The sequence below is a fragment of the Sus scrofa genome, chromosome 2 (genome assembly GCF_054392235.1).
Source record: "Sus scrofa isolate SSC_HxYL_T2T_F1_AM1 chromosome 2, Sscrofa_HxYL_maternal_Yorkshire_Landrace_v2.0, whole genome shotgun sequence".
NCBI lineage: Eukaryota > Metazoa > Chordata > Mammalia > Artiodactyla > Suidae > Sus > Sus scrofa.
The window spans coordinates 66,001,231-66,021,937 of NC_139384.1; the positions used below are offsets into that span (position 1 = coordinate 66,001,231).

A 20,707-nucleotide genomic window follows, 5' to 3' on the forward strand; every position below is an offset into this window, starting at 1 on the left:
ACCACAACTCATGGCAACGCCGGATCCTTAACCCACTGAGGCCAGGGATCGAACCCACAACCTCATGGTTCTTAGTCAGATTTGTTAACCACTGAGCCACGACGGGAACTCCCTCCTCTTTCTTCTTATACATATTTCATCTGGCCCTACATGTTCCTCACTGCCATTTATTCCAGAAAGACATCCTGTATTGTCTCTTAATAATAATTCCCACAGCACTGCACAAGCTCATCTTATTTCATTCTTATATCAACCAGGCAAAGTGTCAGTGCAAATGTAACTACTGAATATTTTTCTTACACATTAGAAATCTGGGGAACCCTCCCCTCCTCCACTCTTAGCAGGAATGTAAATTTGTGGAAAACAATGTGGAGTTTCCTCAAAAAAGCTAAAAAAATAGAGGTGGCAGCAATCTCATTCCTGGGTATATATAGACAAAATTATCACTCAAAAAGATGCACGCACCCTTAGTTCATAGAAACACTACTCACAATATCCAAGACATGGAAACAAACTAAATGTCCATCAACAGATAAATGGATAAAGAAGATGTGGCATATATATACAATGGAATACTACTCAACCATAAAAAAGAATGAAATAATGCCATTTGAAGCAAAATGGATGGACTTAGAGATTATCATGCTAAGTGAAATAAGTCAGAAAGAGAAAGACAAATACTATAAATATCACTTATATATGGAATCTAAAATATGATGCATTTATCTATGAAACAGAAATAGGATCACAGATATAGAGAACAGACTTGTGGTTGCCAAGGGGGAGGTAATTGGGAGGGTTGGGATTAGAATATGCAAACTATGATATGTGGGATGTATAAACAAGGCCCTACTGTATAACACAGGGGACTATATTCAATATCCCATGATAAACCATAATAGAAAAGAATATGAAAAATAATATGTTTATGTGTGGTAACCAGCAATCTAAGGTGGCCATTACTGCTATAATTATCTAGTATACGAATACAGCCAAGAGAGGTCAAGCAACATCAGCAGAGTTTGTTAGTGAGAGAGCCAAAAATAGAATTCAACTCTTCTATCCATTCACAATGGAATTAGCCAAAGGTAAAAAAAAACACTTTTAGTTCTGTAGACTTTAGGAAGTGTTCTTGTATATATATATCAAATATTTGTTTTTGACCCTTTCACTAACAGTGTTGGGCAATAAATAGTATTTAAAAAAGAATTGTATATATGTATAACTGAAACAATTTGGTGTATAGCAGAAATTAATGTGACATGGTAAATCAACTACACTTCTATTTTAAAAAAGTTTTTGTGTGCTTTTTAGAGCTGTATTCATAGAATATGGAAGTTACTAGGCTAGGGGTCAAATTGGAGCTACAGCTGCAAAACTATGCCACAGCCACAGCAACAGAGGATCTGAGCTGTGTCTGTGACCTATACCACAGCTCCCAACTCATTGAGAAAGGCCAGGGATTGAACCCTCATCTTCATGGATACTAATCAGATTTGTCTCCATTGTGCCACAATGGGAGTTCCCAATTTAAAAAAAAAATCTAAAGTTCATCAAATCATGTGATTTTTTTTTAGGGTCAAAGAGAAAGTATGTAGTGGAGAGGGGACCCAAATTTATGCTTTCTAGTGTTATCCCCCATTCTATTTCCTCTTCTGTCCATTTCATGCTACCTTCTGCATTGTCAAGGGCCTCTTTAAGCATAAAGTCTAAGGCACCATTATACTCAATGGAATTAAGAATTTTGACCAAATAATCTTGGCCAAGATGAGCATATACTATCAAGAGCATAAGGCTCTGAAATAGAGCTGTGTCACTCCTACACAGAAACACAGAGGGTATTATACAGTATAAAGTGACATGCCAGCCCTTCAGCTTTGATTTAAGAATGTTTCACACATCAACTATATTTCGATAAAACTTTTTTAAAAAAGAATATCTCATGCAATCACACTCCTTTCTACCAGAATCCTTGAGTTCAAAGTTGTCTTGAAATCAGGAAAAATAGAAACAGAGAAATAAGTCATTCAGACAGTATAGTATGAACAGATGACCAAAGGAAATAGAAGTACTTATCCATACACTGGTATTTATCTTCCATATCAGAGATGAATCACAATGAAAAAGATTGAGTAGAGACAGGATTAAGATGGCAGAATAGAAGGACTGGAGCTCAACTTCTCTCCTAAAAACAACAAAATTCACAACTAAAGACTGAACACTCTTCACCAAAATGGACTGGAAACCTTAAAAAAGATACCCTACTCCAGAAGAAAAAGAGGAGGCCACATCAAGAGGTAGGAGGGGCAATTTCATGACATAAACAACCCCATACCTCCAGGGTGGGAAGCTCCAGAGACTGGAAACTAACTGGTTCAAAGAGACTCACATACAGGAGTGAGAGTTCTGAGGCACACATCAAACTCTCACGTGTGGGGATCTGGCATAGGGAGAAAGAGCCCCTGGAAAATCTGGCATTGAAGGCCAGTGGGGCTTATACGCAGGAGCTCCATGGGACTGGGGGAAATGGAGACCCCATTCTTAAAAGGATCACACAGACTTTCAGGTGCACTGAGTCCCAGGGAAAAGCAAAGTCTCCATAGGAATCGGGATCAAACCTGACTGCAGTTCTTGGAGGACATCCTGGGAAAACAGGGGTGAATGTGGCTTGCTGTCAGGGAAGGACATAGGAAGCAAAGCTCTCAGGAATATTCAGCTGCAGCATGCCTTTCTCTGGAGGTGGCCATTTTGGGAAAATCTAACCCCACCCATCAGTCAGCTGCTGAGAAGTCCCAGGGCAAACAACACAGGTGGCATCCCAGCCCCACCCCTCAGTAAACAGGCTGCCTAAAGACCCCTCAGGCACACAGCTGCCTCTAATCCCATCCAGAGACTAAGCCAGAGGGATTAGAATCAGCTGCACCTACCAGAGGGCAGGCATCAACCCCTCCCATCAGGAAGCCTACACCAAGCCCCCATACTGACTTCAGCCACAGGGGGGCAGACATCAGAAGTAAGAGAGGCTACAACTCTATTATCTGTAAGAAGGTCACGACACCAAAAACCTATAAAAATGAAAAGAGAGAGGACTATAACTCAGATGAGGGAAAAAGAAAAAACCCAGAAAAACAGCTAAGCCATGAGGAGATTCTCAGCCTCCAGGAAAAAGACTTTAGACTGTGGATGCTGAAGATGATGCAAGACATTGTAAATAAACTGGAGGCAAAGATGAGTAACTTACAGGAAACACTGACCAAAGAGATACGAGATATAAAACTTAAACAAGAAGAGATGCCAAATACAATAACTGAAATAAAAAATTCACTAGAAGCAGCCAACAGGAGAATAAAGGAGGCAGAAGAATGAATAAGCAAGGTGGAGGACAGATTAGTGGAAATCACAGATGCAGAACAGAAAAGAGAAAAAAGACTGAAAAGAAATGAAGAGAGTCTCAGAGAACCCTGGGACAACGTGAAATACACCAACATCCATATTACACGGGTTCCAGAAGGAGAAGAGAGAGAGAAGGAGACAGAAAAAATATTCCAAGAGATAATAGCCAAAAACGCCCTTAACATCGGGAAAGAATCATTCACTCGAATCCAGGAAGAATAACGAGGACCATATAAAAAAAACCCAAGGAGGATCACCCTGAGACACATACTAATCAAACTGACCAAAATTAAAGACAAAGAAAAAATCTTGAAAGCAGCCAGAGAAAAGAAACAAATAACATGCAAGGGAACCCCGATAAGGTTATCAGCAGATTTTTCAACAGAAACTCTGAAGGCCAGAAGGGAGTGGCATGATATACCTAACATGATGAAAGGAAAAAAAACTCCAACCAAGATTACTCTACCCAGCAAGGCTCTCGTTCAGATTTGAAGGAGAAATCAAAATCTTCACAGATAAGCAAAAGCTGAGAGAATTCAGCAACACTAAACCAGCAGTACAAAATTACTAAAGGAACTTCTATAGGCAGAAAAGAACAAGAGAAGAAGGAAAGGAAAAAGAGCAACAAAAACAAATCCAAAACAGTTAATAAGATGGCAATAACATACATATCAATAATTACCTTAAATGGTAATGGACTAAACACCCCAACCAAAAGACATAGACTGGCTGAATGGATACAAAAACAACACCCATACATATGCTGTCTTCAAGAGACCCACTTCACTTCTAGGGACACATACAAATTGAAAGTGAGAGGATGGAAGAAAATATTTCACGCAAACAGGGATCAAAAGAAAGCTGGAGTAGCAGTACTCATATCAGACACAATAGACTTTAAAATGATGAATATTTTAAGGGACAAAGAAGAACATTACATAATGATCAAAGGATCAATGCAAGAAGAAGATATAACAATTTTAAATAGCTACGCACTCAATACCGGTTCACCACAATATATAAAGAAACTGCTAACAACCTTAAAAGGACAAATCGACAATAACACAATCATAATGGGGGACTATAACACCACACTTACAGCAATGGACACACCATCAAGACAGGAAATCAATAAGGAAACACAGGCACTGAATGAAGCATTGCACCAGATGGACATAAGAGATATTTATAGGACATTCCATCGAAAAGTGACAAAATACACATTCGTCTCAAGTGCACATGGAACATTCTCTAGGATGGATCACATCCTGGGCTACAAACCAAACCTCAGTAACTTTAAGAAAATTGAAATCATATCAAGCATCTTTTCCTACTACAACGCTATAGGACTGGACATCAACAACAAGAAAAACATGCAACAAACACAAACATGTAGAGACTCAACAACATGCTACTAAACAACCAGTGGATCACTGAAAAAATCAAAGAGGAAATTAAAAAACACCTAGCAGCAAATGACAATGAAAATACGACACTCCAAAACCTATGGGATGCAGCAAAAGCCATTCTAAAAGGAAAGTTTATAGCAATACAAGCCCACCTCAGGAAACAAGAAAAAGCTCAAATAAACAAGCTAACTTTATATCTCAAGCAGCTTGAGAGAGAAGAACAGACAAGACCTGAAGTTAGTAGAAGGAAAGAAATCATAAATAACAGAGCAGAAATCAATGAAACAGAAATGAAGGAAACCATAGAAAAGATCGATGAAACCAAAATATGGTTCTTTGAAAAGATCAACAAAATTGAGAAACCCCTAGCCAGACTTATCAAGAAAAAAAGAGAGAGGACTCAAATCAATAAAATTAGAAATGAAAAAGGAGAAGTAACAACGGACATCAAAGAAATACAAAGGGTCATAAGAAACTACCATACGCAACTCTATGCCAATAAAATGGAAAACCTAGAGGAAATGGAAAAATTCTTAGAAAAGTACAATCTTCCAAGACTAAACCAAGATGAAATAGAAAAGATGAATGCACCCATCACAAGCACTGAAATTGGAACTCTGATCAAAAAACTTCCAACAAACAAAAGTCCAGGACCAGAGGGCTTCACAGGTGAATTCTATCAAACATTTAGAGAAGAGCTAACACACCTCTCCTTCTGAAACTATTCCAAAAAATTGCAGAGGAAGGGATACTCCCAAACTCATTCTATGAGGTCACCATCACCCGGATAACAAAACCAGACAAAGATACCACAAAAATACAAAACTACAGGCCACTTTCACTGATGAACATCAATGGACAAATCCTCAACAAAATACTAGCAAACTGCATCCAACAATCCATTAAAAGGATTGTACATCATGATCAAGTGGGATATATCCCAGGGATGCGAGGGTTCTTCAATATCTGAAATCCTTAAGTGTGATACACCACATTAACAAACTGAAGTATCAAATCCATATGATCCTCTCAATAGATGCAGAAAAAGACTTTGACAAAATCCAACACCCATTTCTGATAAAAAAAAAAAAACCTTCAGAAAGGGGGCATAGAGGGAACCTACCTCAACATAATAAAGGCCATGTATGAGTAACCCAGAGCTAACATCTTTCTCAATGGTGAAAAGTTGAAAGACTTCCTGCTGAGATCAGAAACAAGACATGGATATCCTCTCCTGCCACTACTAGTCAACATAGTTTGAGAAGTCCTAGCCATGGCAATCAGAGACAAAAATAAATAAAAGGAATCCAAATAGGTAGGTAAGAAGTAAAACTATCACTATTTGCAGATGACATGACACTATACCTAGAGAATCCTAAAGACTCTACCAGAAAACTCTTAGAGCTCATCCATGAATTTGGCAAAGTCTCAGGATACAAAATTAATACACAGAAATCGACTGCATTTCTATATACTAACAGCAAAAGATAAAGAAATTAGGAAAACAATCCCATTTACCATCACACCAAAGAGAATAAAATACTTAGGGATAAACCTACCTAAAGAGACAAAAGGCCTGTACTCTGAAAACTATAAGACCCTGATGAAAGAAATCAAAGATGACACAAATAGATGGAAAGATATACCATGCTCTTGCATTGGAAGAGTCAATATTATCAAATATTGATAGCATAGTCATATGACTATGCTCCCCAAGGCAATCTACAGATTCAATGCAATCCCTATCAAATTACCAAGGACATTTTTCACAGAATTCAAATGAAATATGTTAAAGTTTGTTTGGAAGCACAAAAGATCCAGAATAGCCAAAGACATCCTGAAAAAGAAAAATGGAGCTGGAAGAATCAGGCTCCCTGATTTCAAACTATACTGCAAAGCAACAGTCGTCAAAACTGCATGGTACTGGCACAAAGACTGATATATAGATCAGTGAAACAGGATAGAAAGACCAGAATTAAACCCACACACCTACAGCCAACTCCTCTCTGTCAAAGGCGGCAGGAATATACAATGGAGAAAACACAACCTCTTCAATAAGTGGTGCTGGGAAAACTGGACAGTCACATGGAAAAGAATGAAATTAGAACACTCCCTAACACCATGCACAAAAATAAACTCCAAATGGATTAAAGACCTAGATAGAAGGCCATACACTATAAAACTCTTACAGGAAAACAGAGGCCAAACACCCTCCAACATAAACCACAGCAACATCTCCTCAGATCCACCTCTTAGAGTGATGACGGTAAAAACAATAAGAAATAAATGGGACCTAATCAAACTTAAACGTTTCTGCACAGCAAAGGAAACCCTAAACAAAATGAAGAGACAACCCACAGAATGGGAGAAAAATCTTTGCAAATGAATCAACTCACAAGGGATTCATCTCCAAAATTTATAAACACCTCCTACTGCTCAATACCACAAAAACAAACAACCCCATCAAAAAATGGGCAGAAGATCTAAACAGACAATTCTCCAAAGAACATACAGATGGCCAAAAATCACATGGAAAGATGTTCAACATCACTATTTATTTAGAGAAAGGCAAATCAAAACTACGATGAGGTACCACCTTACACTTGCCAGAATGGCTATTATCCAAAAGTCTACAAACAATAAGTGCTGGAGGGTGTGGAGAAAAAGGAACCATATTACACTGTTGGTGGGAATGTAAATTGGTGCCACCACTGTGGAAAACTATATGGAGATTCCTTAGAAAACTAAAAAGAAAATTCCCATTTGATCCAGCAATCCCACTGCTGTTCATCTATGCAGAGAAAACCATGACTTGCAAAGATAGATGTACTCCAATATTCATTGCAGCACTGTTTGCAATAGCCAGGACATGGAAACAACCTAAGTGTCCATCGACAGAGGAGTGGATTCAGAAGATGTGGTACATGGGGAGTTCCCATCTTGGTGCAGTGGTTAACAAATCCGACGAGGAACCATGAGGTTGTGGGTTCGATCCCTGCCCTTGTTCAGTGGGTTAAGAATCCGGCATTGCTGTGAGCTGTGGTGTAGGTTGCAGACGTGGCTCAGATCCCACATTGATGTGGCTCTGGTGTAGGATGGCAGCTACAGCTCCAATTAGACCCCTAGCCTGGGAACCTCCATATGCCATGGGATTGGTCCAAGAAATGGCAAAAAGACAAAAAAAAATGTGGTACATATACCCAATGGAATATTACTCAGCCATTAAAAGTGAAGAAATACCAGCATTTTTAGCAACATGCATTGACCTAGAAATTATCATGCTAAGTGAAATCAGTCAGACAATGAGAGACCATCATATGCTATCACTGACATGTGGAGTCTGAAAAAATTACAGAATGAACTTCTTTGCAGAACAGATACTGACTCACAGACTTTGAAAAACCTATGGTTTCCCAAGGAGACATTTTGGAGGGTGGGGGATGTGTTCAGTTTGTGGGGTGGAAACCTTATAAAATTGCATTAGGATGATCATTGTACACTATAAATGTAATAAATTCATTGAGTAATTTAAAAAAAAAGAAAAAGATTGAGTAAGCAACATGAAAAGGGAAATGAGGCCCAAAAGGGATGATCAAAAACAATCGAATTATTTATAGTAAGTTCTTATCTCCAGCTAAGAAGAATTCTATCAGAGGGTCTCTAGTGAACATGCAGAAGGGATTTTCAGGATTCCTGGCTGTCATAGACTGAATGTTTTCAGTTCCCCCCAAATTTCATATGTTGGCATCATAACTCCCAATGTGATGGTACTATAATGTAGGGCCTTTGAGATGAAATTGAGGGTGGAGTTCTCATGACGGGGTTAGTGCCCTTATGATAGAGACCCAAGAAACCTGCCTCTCCCCATCACCATGTGAGAACAAAGCAATAGTGGTTGTATTAAAGCTAGAAATCAAGGCTTCACCAGGAACCAAATTATCTGTAGGTACCTTGATCTTCAATTTCCAGCCACCAGAACCATGAGAAATAAATGTTTGCTGTTTGAGCCACCCAGTCTATGGACTAAGACTGTAGTAAAGATGAAAACATTCCAGAAGACTAGATGTGGTCATAAAAAAGGAAATGAAAGACTATTTTGAACGTTACAGAATAGTAATCTTTACCATAATTTCCAGAAAATGGCTAGAAGATATTATGCAACAGACTTTTGAGGAGAAGTACACAGCGAATGAGGCAGCAATTACAAGCTGATAGAGTGTTTTTTTTAAGAATAAGTCACATCAGAATTATCAAAATATTGGTAAACACTGAGACTGAGTGATGGATATATAGAAATATTTAGAAAATCAAACAACAAACCCTATCACTAGATTAAGAGCATGTAACCAACATAATACATCTTGGTTTCAACCACTCCATTCAATTCAGATCTACACTTACTGAGCAAAGATATCTTGCCATGTACTATATTAAGTTAAATTACTAATTTTTTCATTAAAAAATTACTAATGATATGAATTATGTCACAAAAAATGTCTCACAAAGAAAACTGAAGATTTAACATTCATTGAGTATTTACTAAGATCTTGGCTCTCTCATTGAATTATTACAAAACCAAGATGCAGTGCTGTTTTTGTCCCTATTTTTAAATAGAAAAACTGAGGACCAGAGAAATGAATTGAAGAACAAGAAGAGGTTTTCTAGATGGATGGTGGAAGTTGCAGTGGGAGAGTAAGAGGGAAAGAAAAGAAGTATGCAAGGATGAGGAAGGGTGAGAAAGTAGACCAGGTTCTTAGAACTAAAAACTAATTCAGTATGACTCAAAATAGAGTGAAGGGTATGGTAGGCAAGAGGAAAGGAACAGCCACATATGGCATAGCCTTGTGTGCCAAGCTAAGATAGACCAAATTCACCTTGATTTCAAAGAAGAACTTTTGAATGTTTTTTGAACTAAAGCTCAGTATTATCAAATTTGCATTTTAGAAAATTCTGAAGCTATGATGAAACAGCTATATTGACTCTCTTGTAAATGGGCAAGAAAGAATTTTTTAACCAGATTATATCAGTGTGTGTCTGCCTGTGTGTGTGTATTGCAGAATTTGAATTGCAGAATTATGCATATTTAATAATATTGATCTCATATCCAAAGTAAATATAAGCACAAAACAATAAAACATAAGCAATAAAATAAAAACAGCACTTTGTTTCAAAATATGCAGTAGGGAGTTCCCACTGTGGCTCAGTGGGTTATGAATCTGACTAGTATCCATGAGGATGAGTTCAATCCCTGGCCACACTCAGAGGGTTAAGGATCTGGCTTTGCCACAAGCCACAGTATAGGTCACAGATGTGGCTCAGATTCCATGCTGCTGTGGTGTGAGCCAGCAGCTGCAGCTCTGATTCAACCCTTAGCCTGGAACTTCCATGTGCCATGGGTGTGGCCCTAAAAAGCAAAAAAAAAAAAAGTAAAAAAAATTGTACTTTAGAAAATTCCCTTTGATGTTATGTAAAAGGAAAATGAGAGGTAGAAGGAACTGAAAGTTTAAAAAATTATATTTTTCCTCTGCTTACTTGTCAGCCTCCTGAAAAGTTCCACTATTAAACAAGGCAGAAAAGAGAAAAAACTAGGATGAAGGAGAGGAGTAGGGGGAAATTTATAAGAAATAAAGAATTTTGCAAGTATTTGGTGTGTGATGCTTGTGTAACACTGTGGAGTCAATATGCAGTCAGAGAGAAAGGCAGAAAGAAACAAGAAAGAAAGAAAGAAAGAAAGAAAGAAAGAAAGAAAGAAAGAAAGAAAGAAAGAAAGAAAGAAAGAAAGAAAGAAAGAAAGAAAGATAGAAAGAAAGAGAGAAAGAAAAGAAAGAAAGAAAGAAAGACTCAAAAATACATAAAATTGTATGTATAAATATGCTTTTATTCAGAGTTGTTTGTAATAGTAAAAAAGTAGAAACTCATTCAAAGGTTCATCCTCAATGAGCATCTAAATATATCACCATAATGCAAATTATGGAGCATTATGCCAAAATGTGTGAATTTGTATATATCAGCATGGCAATGTGTAAACAAGAAATGAAAAAGAAAATCATGGAAAAGTATTCATATAAAGATTCCAGTTTGGACAGATCTTATGGTTTGAATTGTGTCCCCAAAAATGTCATATGTTGAAGTCTTATCTCTCAGTACTTCAGAATGTGACCTTATTTAGAAATAAGATCACTGAGGATGTATTTAGTTAAGATGAGGTTGTAAGGTAAGCCCTAATCCAACATGACTGGTATCTTTATAAAACTGCTGTATTTAAACACAAAGACAGATATGCACAACCCAGTGAGAACACCATGCACAGATAATGCTAAGATTGAAGTAATGCATCTATAAGTCAAGGGATGTCAAAGATTGCCAGAAAACCATAAGAAGCTGGAAAGAAGTATGGAACAGATTCTTCCTCACAAGTTTCATAAGGAACCAACCCTGCAGACACCTTGATCTTGGACTTTTAGCCTCCAATGCTAAGACAAAATAAATTTTGGTTGGAATATTTTAACAATAGCATAATACACATTATGCTCAAGCACACATGAAATAGGAAACATTTTCTAGGATAAATCATATGCTAGGCCACATAAAAAAAGTTCTTAGCAACTCTAAGAAGATTGAAATTATCCCAAATATCTTCTCTTACCACAGCTTAAAAACTCAAGAATACATGAAAATTAAACAACACTCTTCTGAACAACCAATGGATCAGAGAAGAAACTAGGGAAAATTTTTTTAAAAATCTTGAATCAAAAAAATTAACACAAACACAGAAAAAAATTAAAACACATATACCAAAATTTATAGGATGCAGCAAAAATCAGTTCTAATGGGCAAGTTTCTAGCTTTAATGTATACTATAAATGCATACATCAAGAAAATTGAATGAGATCCTACTGTACAGGTCAGGGAATGAATCTCTTGGGATACAATATGATGGAAGATAGTATGAGAAAAAGAATATATGACTGAGACACTTTGCTGTACAGCAGAAATTGGCACATTGTAAATCAACTATAATTTTTAAAAAAAAAGAAAATTGAAAGTTTTTTTTTTTTGTTTTTTTTTTTTTTTGCTTTTTAGGGCCACACTCACAGCATATGGAGGTTCCCAGGCTAGGGGTCTAATTGGAGCTATAGCTGACAGCCTATGCCACAGCCACAGCAATGCCATATCCAAGTCACATTTGTGACCTACACCACAGCTCATGACAACACTGGATCCTTAACCCACTGAGAAAGACCAGGGATTGAACCCACAACCTCATGGTTCCTAGTCAGATTCGTTTCCACTGTGTCATGAATGGAACTCCTCTGAAAGATCTTAATTAAACAACTGACTTTACACCTCAAGGAACTAGAGGAAGAGTAATAAACCAAGCCCAAAGTTAACAAAAGAAGAAAATTTAAAAGATTACAACAGAAATCAATAAAAAAGAACAGAAAAAATAGCAAAATAAGAGTCAGCCTTTTGAAAAGATAAACAAAATTTATAAACCTTTACCTAGACAAACCAATGGAAAAAAAGAGAGAGGCTTAAATCAATAAAATTATACAAAAGAGGGGGCATTAAAACTGATACCACAGAAATAAAAAAAGATCACAAGAACTGCTATAAACAACTATAACAGACTGGACAACCTAGGAGAAATGGAAATATTCTTAGGAACAAACAAACTACCAATACTGAATCAGGAATATATAGAAAATCTGAATAGACCAATTATTAGTAAGGAGATTGAATCAGTAACCAAGAAACTGCCAACAAAGAAAGGCCCAGAAGCACATGACTTCACCGGTGAATTCTATTAAATATTTAAAGAAAAATTAACACCAATTCCTCTCAAACTCTTCCAAAAATCAAAGAGGATGGAATACATCAAAAATACACCTACATGTGGAAAGAATCTCACAGAAAAATCTACTGAACACTGGCAGAAGACCTCAGGCTTCTGAAAGAGCAAGAAAATTTCCACACAACTGGATAGGACAAAAGAAAAAGTAAAAAGAAAGTGAGAAAGGAAACAAAATGGGACCTGCACCCCTGGAATGGAGCTTAGAAATACCCTCATTCACAGGGAGGTCAGCCAGGAGATTTGGGGAGCTTTAGAGCCTTGGAGAAGAACAAAGAAACCAGTTTTCAGCAGCCAAAGCAGTTTTAGACCTGCACAGATGGTCAGTGCCACTGTCCTACACCCCCCCCCCACCATGTGGGCAGTATCTGAGAGCTAGAGCCTGAGCTTCGGAGATTATATTCAGGGAGAGGACACTGCCTACGCAGCTCTAGGAGCAGACATGAGCTGATGCTGTCCCCTCCTGAGCTGCAGGAGTGGTTATGAGTTGCCACCAGCCTAGCTACCAACATGGTTCAGGAGCAATCATGAGCTTCCACCCCTACCTCCACCCTCCCAAGCTTTAGGAGCAATCATGACCTGCCTCCACTCCCAACCTGTGCTCCGAGGGCGCAGTTGGTTGACCACCACCACCAAGAATGGCAGGACTGTGCACCAGCCACTGCCTCTTCCTACCCTCTATCAAAGGGACAATGGCTAGCACATGCTGAGAAAAGAGGCAACCGGCATCTATATAAAAATAGCCCTTGCACCAAAAATATTAAACAAAAAGAAGCTACACAGTGATGCTCCCACATATAAACAGGTCCCCAAGAAGACAGTAGAAAACTGTTTCTCCTAAACTTACAAAATAAGAGAAATGTAAGTAAAATGAAGAAGCAGAGGAACCACTCCCAGTTATAAGAATAAGAGAACTCTCTTGAAATGACATAAAAAGAAACAGACCAGATTAATAGACCCTGACTTCAAAAAGGAGATAATGAAAATATGTAAGGAATTTAGAAAGGCCATTGATTGAAATGCAGAGTACTGGAAAAGAGAACTAGAAACTATAAAGAGGAATCAAGAAAATCAGAAAACTCATTTGCTGAGACAAAAGCTGAGCTAAGGCAACAAACGGAAGAATGAATAATTCAGAGGAACATATAACTGAGTTGGGAGGTAGACTAATAGAAATCACCCAATCAGGACAGCAGACAGAAAGTCAAATGGAAAAAAAAATGAAAGCAAGATAATAGTCCTAAAATAAAATACAAAGTGTGCAAATCTATGCATAATAGGGGTTCCAGAGTGGGGAGAAAGAGAAGAGGGATTGAAAGAGTATTTGAAGAAATTATGGCTGAAAAATTGCCAAACCTAAAGAAGGAAAGGGATTGTCAGGTACAGGAAACACAGAGGGTCTGAAAAAGTTAACCCCAAACAGAAACCCCATAAAACTATCAGGTGATTTCTCTACAGAAACATGACATGTTAGAAGGGAGTGGCAAGATATATTTAAAATTCTGAAAGTGAAAAATGTGCAACCTAGTATATTCTATCCAGTGAAGATTATCAAGTAAAATAGAAGGAGAGATAAAGAATTTACCAGATAATCAAGAATACAGCAATATGAAACCGACCATAAAGAATATATTAAAAGCTTTTCTCTAAATAAAAGAAGTAAGAATCTATAGGAAAGAGAAAAACAGAGTTGGAATGTAAATCACTTAAATAAACCAGTAAACACATTTTTTAAAGAAAAAAATTAAAAAGCCTCTGTGAAAACCATGATTACCACAATGAACAGCAAAAAGATGAACATTAAGATGTAAAAGAGGACATCAAAATAAAAAATGTGGGTGAGGAGAGTAAAAAAAAATGTAGATTTTTTTTTCCTAGAATGTGTTTGAGCCTATAAAACTAAGGCAAGCAGATGTAAGAAGGGATTAATGTACTTGAAAAACAAGGTAGCCACAGACCAAAAGCATACAGAAAATTCACAGAAAGCACAATGAAGAGAACATAAGTATAATAAGAAAGAAAATCATCAAACCACAAAAGAAAAAACAAAAAGAAAAAGAAAGGGACAAAGATGAAATAGTAAAATCAACAGGAAAACAAGATGTAAAAAGGTAATAAATACATATCTATAAATGATTATCTTAAATGTAAATGAACTAAAAGTTCCAATCAAAAGACACAAACTGGGAGTTCCACTGTTATGCAGTGGGTTAAGAATCCAACTGTAGTGGCTCATTTAGCTGTGGAAACACAGGTTCAATCCCCAGCCTAGCACAGTGTGTTAAAGGATCTGGCATTGCCACAGCTTCAATGTAGGTCACATCTACAGTTCAGATTCAATTCCTGCCCCAGGAATTTCTACATGCCATGGGAGCAGCCATTAAAAAAAAAAGACACAGACTGGCAGAATGGATTTTGAATATAATAGCCTGCAATACACTGCCTACAAGAGACCTACTTTAAGGTAAGGGACAAACACAGATTGAAAATTAGAGAATAGAAAAAGATTTTTCATGCAATGGAAATGACAAAAAAGCAGTGATTGCAATACTCATGTCAGACAAAACAGACTGAAAAAAAGGCCATAAAAAAGATAAAGGACACTATACAATGATAAAAGGATCAATACAAAAAGAGAATTTTGTACTTGTCAACATGTATGCACCCAATATAGGAGTACCCAAATCCATATATAACAGACATAACAGACATAAAGGAGAAATAGACAGGAAAACAATAGTAGGAGACTTTAGCATCCCATCAATGTACAGATCTTCTAGACAGAAAATCAAGAAGGTAACAGAGATGTTAAATGATACAATAGAACAGTTTACCTTAATTGATATTTTCAGGATATTACATCCAAAATAATCAACATACACATTCTTTTCAAGTGCACATTGAACATTCTCTAGGATTGATCAAAAATCAAATAGGGGAGTTCCCATTGTGGCTCAGTGGTTAACAAATCTGACTAAGAACCATGAGGTTGTAGGTTCAATCCCTGGCCTTGCTCAATGGGTTAAGGATCCAGCATTGCCATGAGCTGTGGTGTAGGTCACAGACGTGGCTCGGATCCCATGTTGCTGTGGATGTGGCATAGGCCAGTGGCTACAGCTCCAATTAGGCCTCTAGCCTGGGAACTTCCATATGCTGCAGGTGTAGCCCTAGAAAAGACAAAAAGACAAAAGAAAAAATCAATTAGGGCAAAAAAAAAGACTCAACAAATTTTAGAGGATATAAATTATCATTATCTCAAGCATCTTTTCTGACTAAAATGGCAACCACAAAAAAAATGAAAGGAGAAAAAATTGATTACATGGAGATTAAACAACACGCTACTAAAAAAAATCAATGGGTCAAAAACTAAATCAAAGAGAAAATTTAAAAATACCTTGAGACAGTTGACAATGAAAACACAACCATACAAAATCTGCAGGATGCCACAAAAGCAGTTCACAGAGGTAAGTTCATAGCAATACAGGCCTTCCTCAAAAAAAAAGAAAAATCCCAAATGAACAATCTGACCTACCACATAAAAGAATTAGTAAGAGAAGAACAAACAAAACCTAAAGTCAGCAAAAGGAAGGAAAAAATAAAGATCAGAGTGGAAATAAATAAAATAGATTAAACAATAGAAATGGCCTAGTAATTAAGGATTTGGTGTTATTACAGCCATGGCTCACATTCAATCCCAGGCCCAGAAAGTTCCACATGCCTTGAGCTCAACCAAAAAATAAAGAAAAAAATTAATAAAACCAAGAGTTGGTTCTTTGAAAGGGTAAATAAGATTGATAAACCTTTAGCCAGACATAGCAAGAAGAAAAGATAGAGAACCCAAATAAAATAAGGAATGAAAAAAGAGACATAGCAAAAAGCATTGCAGAAATACAAAAAAAAAAAAAAACCGTAATGGAAAACAATGAACAACTATATATCAACAAACTTGACAACATAGAAGAAATGGACAAGTTTCTAGAAACACATAGCCCACCAAAATTGAAAGAAGAAATAGCTAACTTACACAAATCACACAAAGTGAAATAAAATCTCTAATTTTAAAACTCCATACAAACAAAAGTCTGAGGCCAGATGGTTTCACAGGTGAATTCTACAAAACATGTAAAGAAGTTATACCAGTCCTTCTCAAACTCTTCCAAAAAACTGAAGAGGAGGGAACAGTCCCAATAACATTCTGTGAAGCCACTATCACCCTGATAGAAAACAAAAGACTCCACTAAAAAAGAAAACTATAGGCCAATATCTTTGATTAAAAAAGTGCAAATATTCTCAACAAAATTTTAGTGAACTGAATCCCACAACACATAAAAAATAATCATACAACACAACCAAGTGGGATTCACCCCACATTCACAAGGACAGTTCAACATAGGCAAATCAATCAATGTAATACATCACATTAACAAAAGAAAAAGCAAAAGCCACATGATCATCTCAATAGATTCAGGAAAAGCATTTTACAAAATTCAACACATATTCATGACAAAAATGCTTACCAAATGGGTATAGAAAAAATATATAGAAAGCATAATGAAAGCTACCTGACAAACCCACAGCCAATATAATACTAAATAGTGAAAAGATGAAAGCCTCCCCACTAAATCCAGAACAAGACAAGGACACCCACTCTGACTTCTTCTATTCAGTATAGAATTGGACTTCCTAGCCACAGCAATCAGACAAAAAAGAAATAAAAGTATTCAAAGGGAAGAGGTAAAATTATCTGCATATGCAGACAAAAAGATGCTATATGTAGAAAACCCTAAAGACTTCAAACAAAAATTACCAGAACTGATAAATGAGTTCAACAAAGTGGCAGGACACAAGATTAACATACAGAAATCAGTCACATTTCTTTACAATAACAAGAAAATATCAGAAAAGAAATGTAAAAACATAATTCCTTGTAAAATCACAGCTTCAAAAATAAAACACTTAGGAATAAACCTGACCAAGAAGGTGAAAGACTAATACACTGAGAACTATAAACTTTAATAAAGGTAACTGAAGATACTTTAAAGAAATGGAAAGATATTCCATGCTTTTTTTTATTACTCAATGAATTTATCACATCTGTAGTTGTATAATGATCATCACAATCCAATTTCACAGGATTTCCATCCCATAGCCCGAGCACATCCCCCCAACCCCCAAACTGTCTACTCCAGAGACCATAAGTTTTTCAATGTCTATGGGTCAGCATCTGTTCTGCAAAGAAGTTCAGTCTGTCCTTTTTTCAGACTCCACATGTCAGTGAAAGCATTTGATGTTGGTGTCTCATTGTATGACTGACTTCACTTAGCATGATAGTTTCTAGGTGCATCAATGTTGCAAAAAATGCTGGTATTTCATTCTTTTTAATGGCTGAGTAATATTCCATTGTGTATATGTACCTCATCTTCTGGATCCACTCCTCTGTCGATGGACATTTAGGTTGTTTCCATGTCTTGGCTATTGTAAATAGTGCTGCAATGAACATTGGAGTACATGTGTCTTTGCAAGTCATGGTTTTCTCTGGGTAGATGCCCAGGAGTGGGACTGCTGGATCAAATGGCAGTTCTATGTTTAGTTTTCTGAGGCATCTCCATACTGTTTTCCACAGTGGTTGCACCAATTTACAATTCCACCAACAGTGTACTAAGGCTCCTTTTTCTCCACACCCTCTCCAGCACTTATTGTTTGTAGACTTTTTGATGCTGGCCATTCTGGCTGGTATAAGGTGGTACCTCATCATGGTTTTGATCATCCTTTCTCTAATAATGAGGGATGTTGAACATCTTTTCATGTGTTTTTTTCTCATCTGTATGTCTTCTTTGGAGAATTGTCTGTTTAGAACTTCTGCCCATTTTTTGATGGGGTTGTTTGTTTTTTTGGTATTGAGAAGTAGGAGGTGTTTATAAATTTTGGAGATGAATCCCTTGTGAGTTGATTCATTTGCAAAGATTTTTCTCCCATTCTGTGGGTTGTCTCTTCATTTTGTTTAGGGTTTCCTTTGCTGTGCAGAAGCGTTTAAATTTGATTAGGTCCCATTTGTTTATTTGTGTTTTTATTGTCATTACTGTAAGAGGTGGATCTGAGAAGATGTTGCTGTCATTTATGTCAGAGAGTGAATTGGAATAATTAATGCTATTAAAATGGCTATATGATGAACTTCTTTTCAGAACATATACTGACTCACAGACTTTGAGCAACTCATGGTTTCTAATTGAGACAGTTTGAGGGGGTAGGGCGATGAACTGAGGGTTTGGGATGAAAATGCTGTAAAATTTTGTTGTGATGATTGTTGTATGCCTATAAATGTAATAAAATTCATTAAGTATTTAAAAAAGAAAAAAGAAAATAAATAAATTACTCCAAACAGCTTAAAAAATAAAAAAAAATTAAATGTCCATACTACCCAAAGCAATCTACAGATTTAATGTGATCCCTATCCAATTACCCATGACATTTTTCACAGAACTAGAAAAAAAATCCAAAAATTTATATTGGACCATAAAAAACCCAGAATTGCCAAAGCAATCCTGAGGGGGGTAAAAAAAAAAACAATTAACTCACCCAGATTTCAGACAATACTACAAAGTTACAGTAAGCAAAACAGCATGGTATTGGCACAAAAACAGACATATAGATCAATGGAACAGAATAGAGAGCCAAAAATAAACCCAGACGCCTAAATCAATTAATCTTCAACAAAGGAGGCAAGAACATAAAATGGGAAAAAGATCGTCTCTTCAACAAGTTGAACTAGGAAAGTTGGACAGCTGTATGTAAATCAATGAAATTAGAACCCACCCTCCCACCATGAACAAAAATAAACTCAAAAAGGCATAAAGACTTAAACATAAGATAAGGAATCAGGCGTTCCCATCATGGCTCAGTGGTTAGCGAATCCGACTAACAACAGTGAGGTTGTGGGTTCGATCCCTGGCCTTGCTCAGTGGGTTAAGGATCCAGCATTGCCATGAGCTGTGGTGTAGGTCACAGATGTGGCTCAGATCCCACGTTGCTGTGGCTCTGGCATGATCCGGCGGCTACAGCTCCAATTAGACCCCTAGCCTGGAAACCTCCATATGCTGCAGAACTGGCCCAAGAAATGGCAAAAAGACAAAAAAAAATTAAAATAAGATAAGGAATCATAAAACTCAGAAGAGAACAAGGCAAAACATTCTCTGATATAAACCATAAAAATGTTTCTTAGGTCAGTCTCCCAAGGCAATAGAAATAAATAAATAAATAAATAAATAATAAATAAATAAATAGGATCAAATCAAACTTACAAGTTTTGGCACAGCAAAAGAAACCATAAAAAAATGAAAAGACAATCTACAGAATGGGAGAAAATTGTTGCAAACAGTGCAACTGACAAGGGCTTAATCTCCAAAATATACAAACAGCTCATACAACTAAACAATAAAAAACCAAAAAACCCAATTGAAAAATGAGCAGAGACCTAAATATACATTTCTCCAAAGATGGCATACAGATGGCCAATGGGCACATGAAAAAATACTCAACATCACTAATTAATTATTAAAGAACTGTACATCAAAACTACAAGAAGGTACAACCTCACACCAGTCTGAATGACTGTCATTAATAAGTCTACAAAAAAAAATACTGGAGAGGGTATGGAGAAAAGGGAACCCCCCCTACACCGTTGGTGGGGACGTAAATTGATACGACCACTATGGAAAACAGTATAGAGATTCCTCATAAAACTAAGGATAGAGTTACCATATGAGCCAGCAATCTCACTCCTGGGCATATATCCAGTCAAAACCATAATTCAGAAAGATATATACACTCATATGATCATTGCAGCACTATTCACAATAGTCAAGACATGGAAGCAACTTGAATGCTTCATCAACAGAGAATGGATAAAGAAGATGTGGGGAGTTCTTTATCCATTCTTTTGTCAATGGTAACAAACCTGACTAGTATCCATGAGGATTCGGGTTCAATCCCTGGCCCACTCAGGGTTAAGGATATGGCATTGCCATGAACTATGGTGTAGGTCACATATGCAGCT

General features: G+C 36.9%; 1 protein-coding gene across 1 annotated transcript in view; it reads right to left on the reverse strand.

Annotated features, from left to right (window-relative positions):
- NLRP3 (NLR family pyrin domain containing 3) overlaps positions 1–20,707 on the reverse strand; it is an 84,995-nt gene that overhangs the window by 6,117 nt on the left and 58,171 nt on the right. The window lies entirely within an intron of this gene.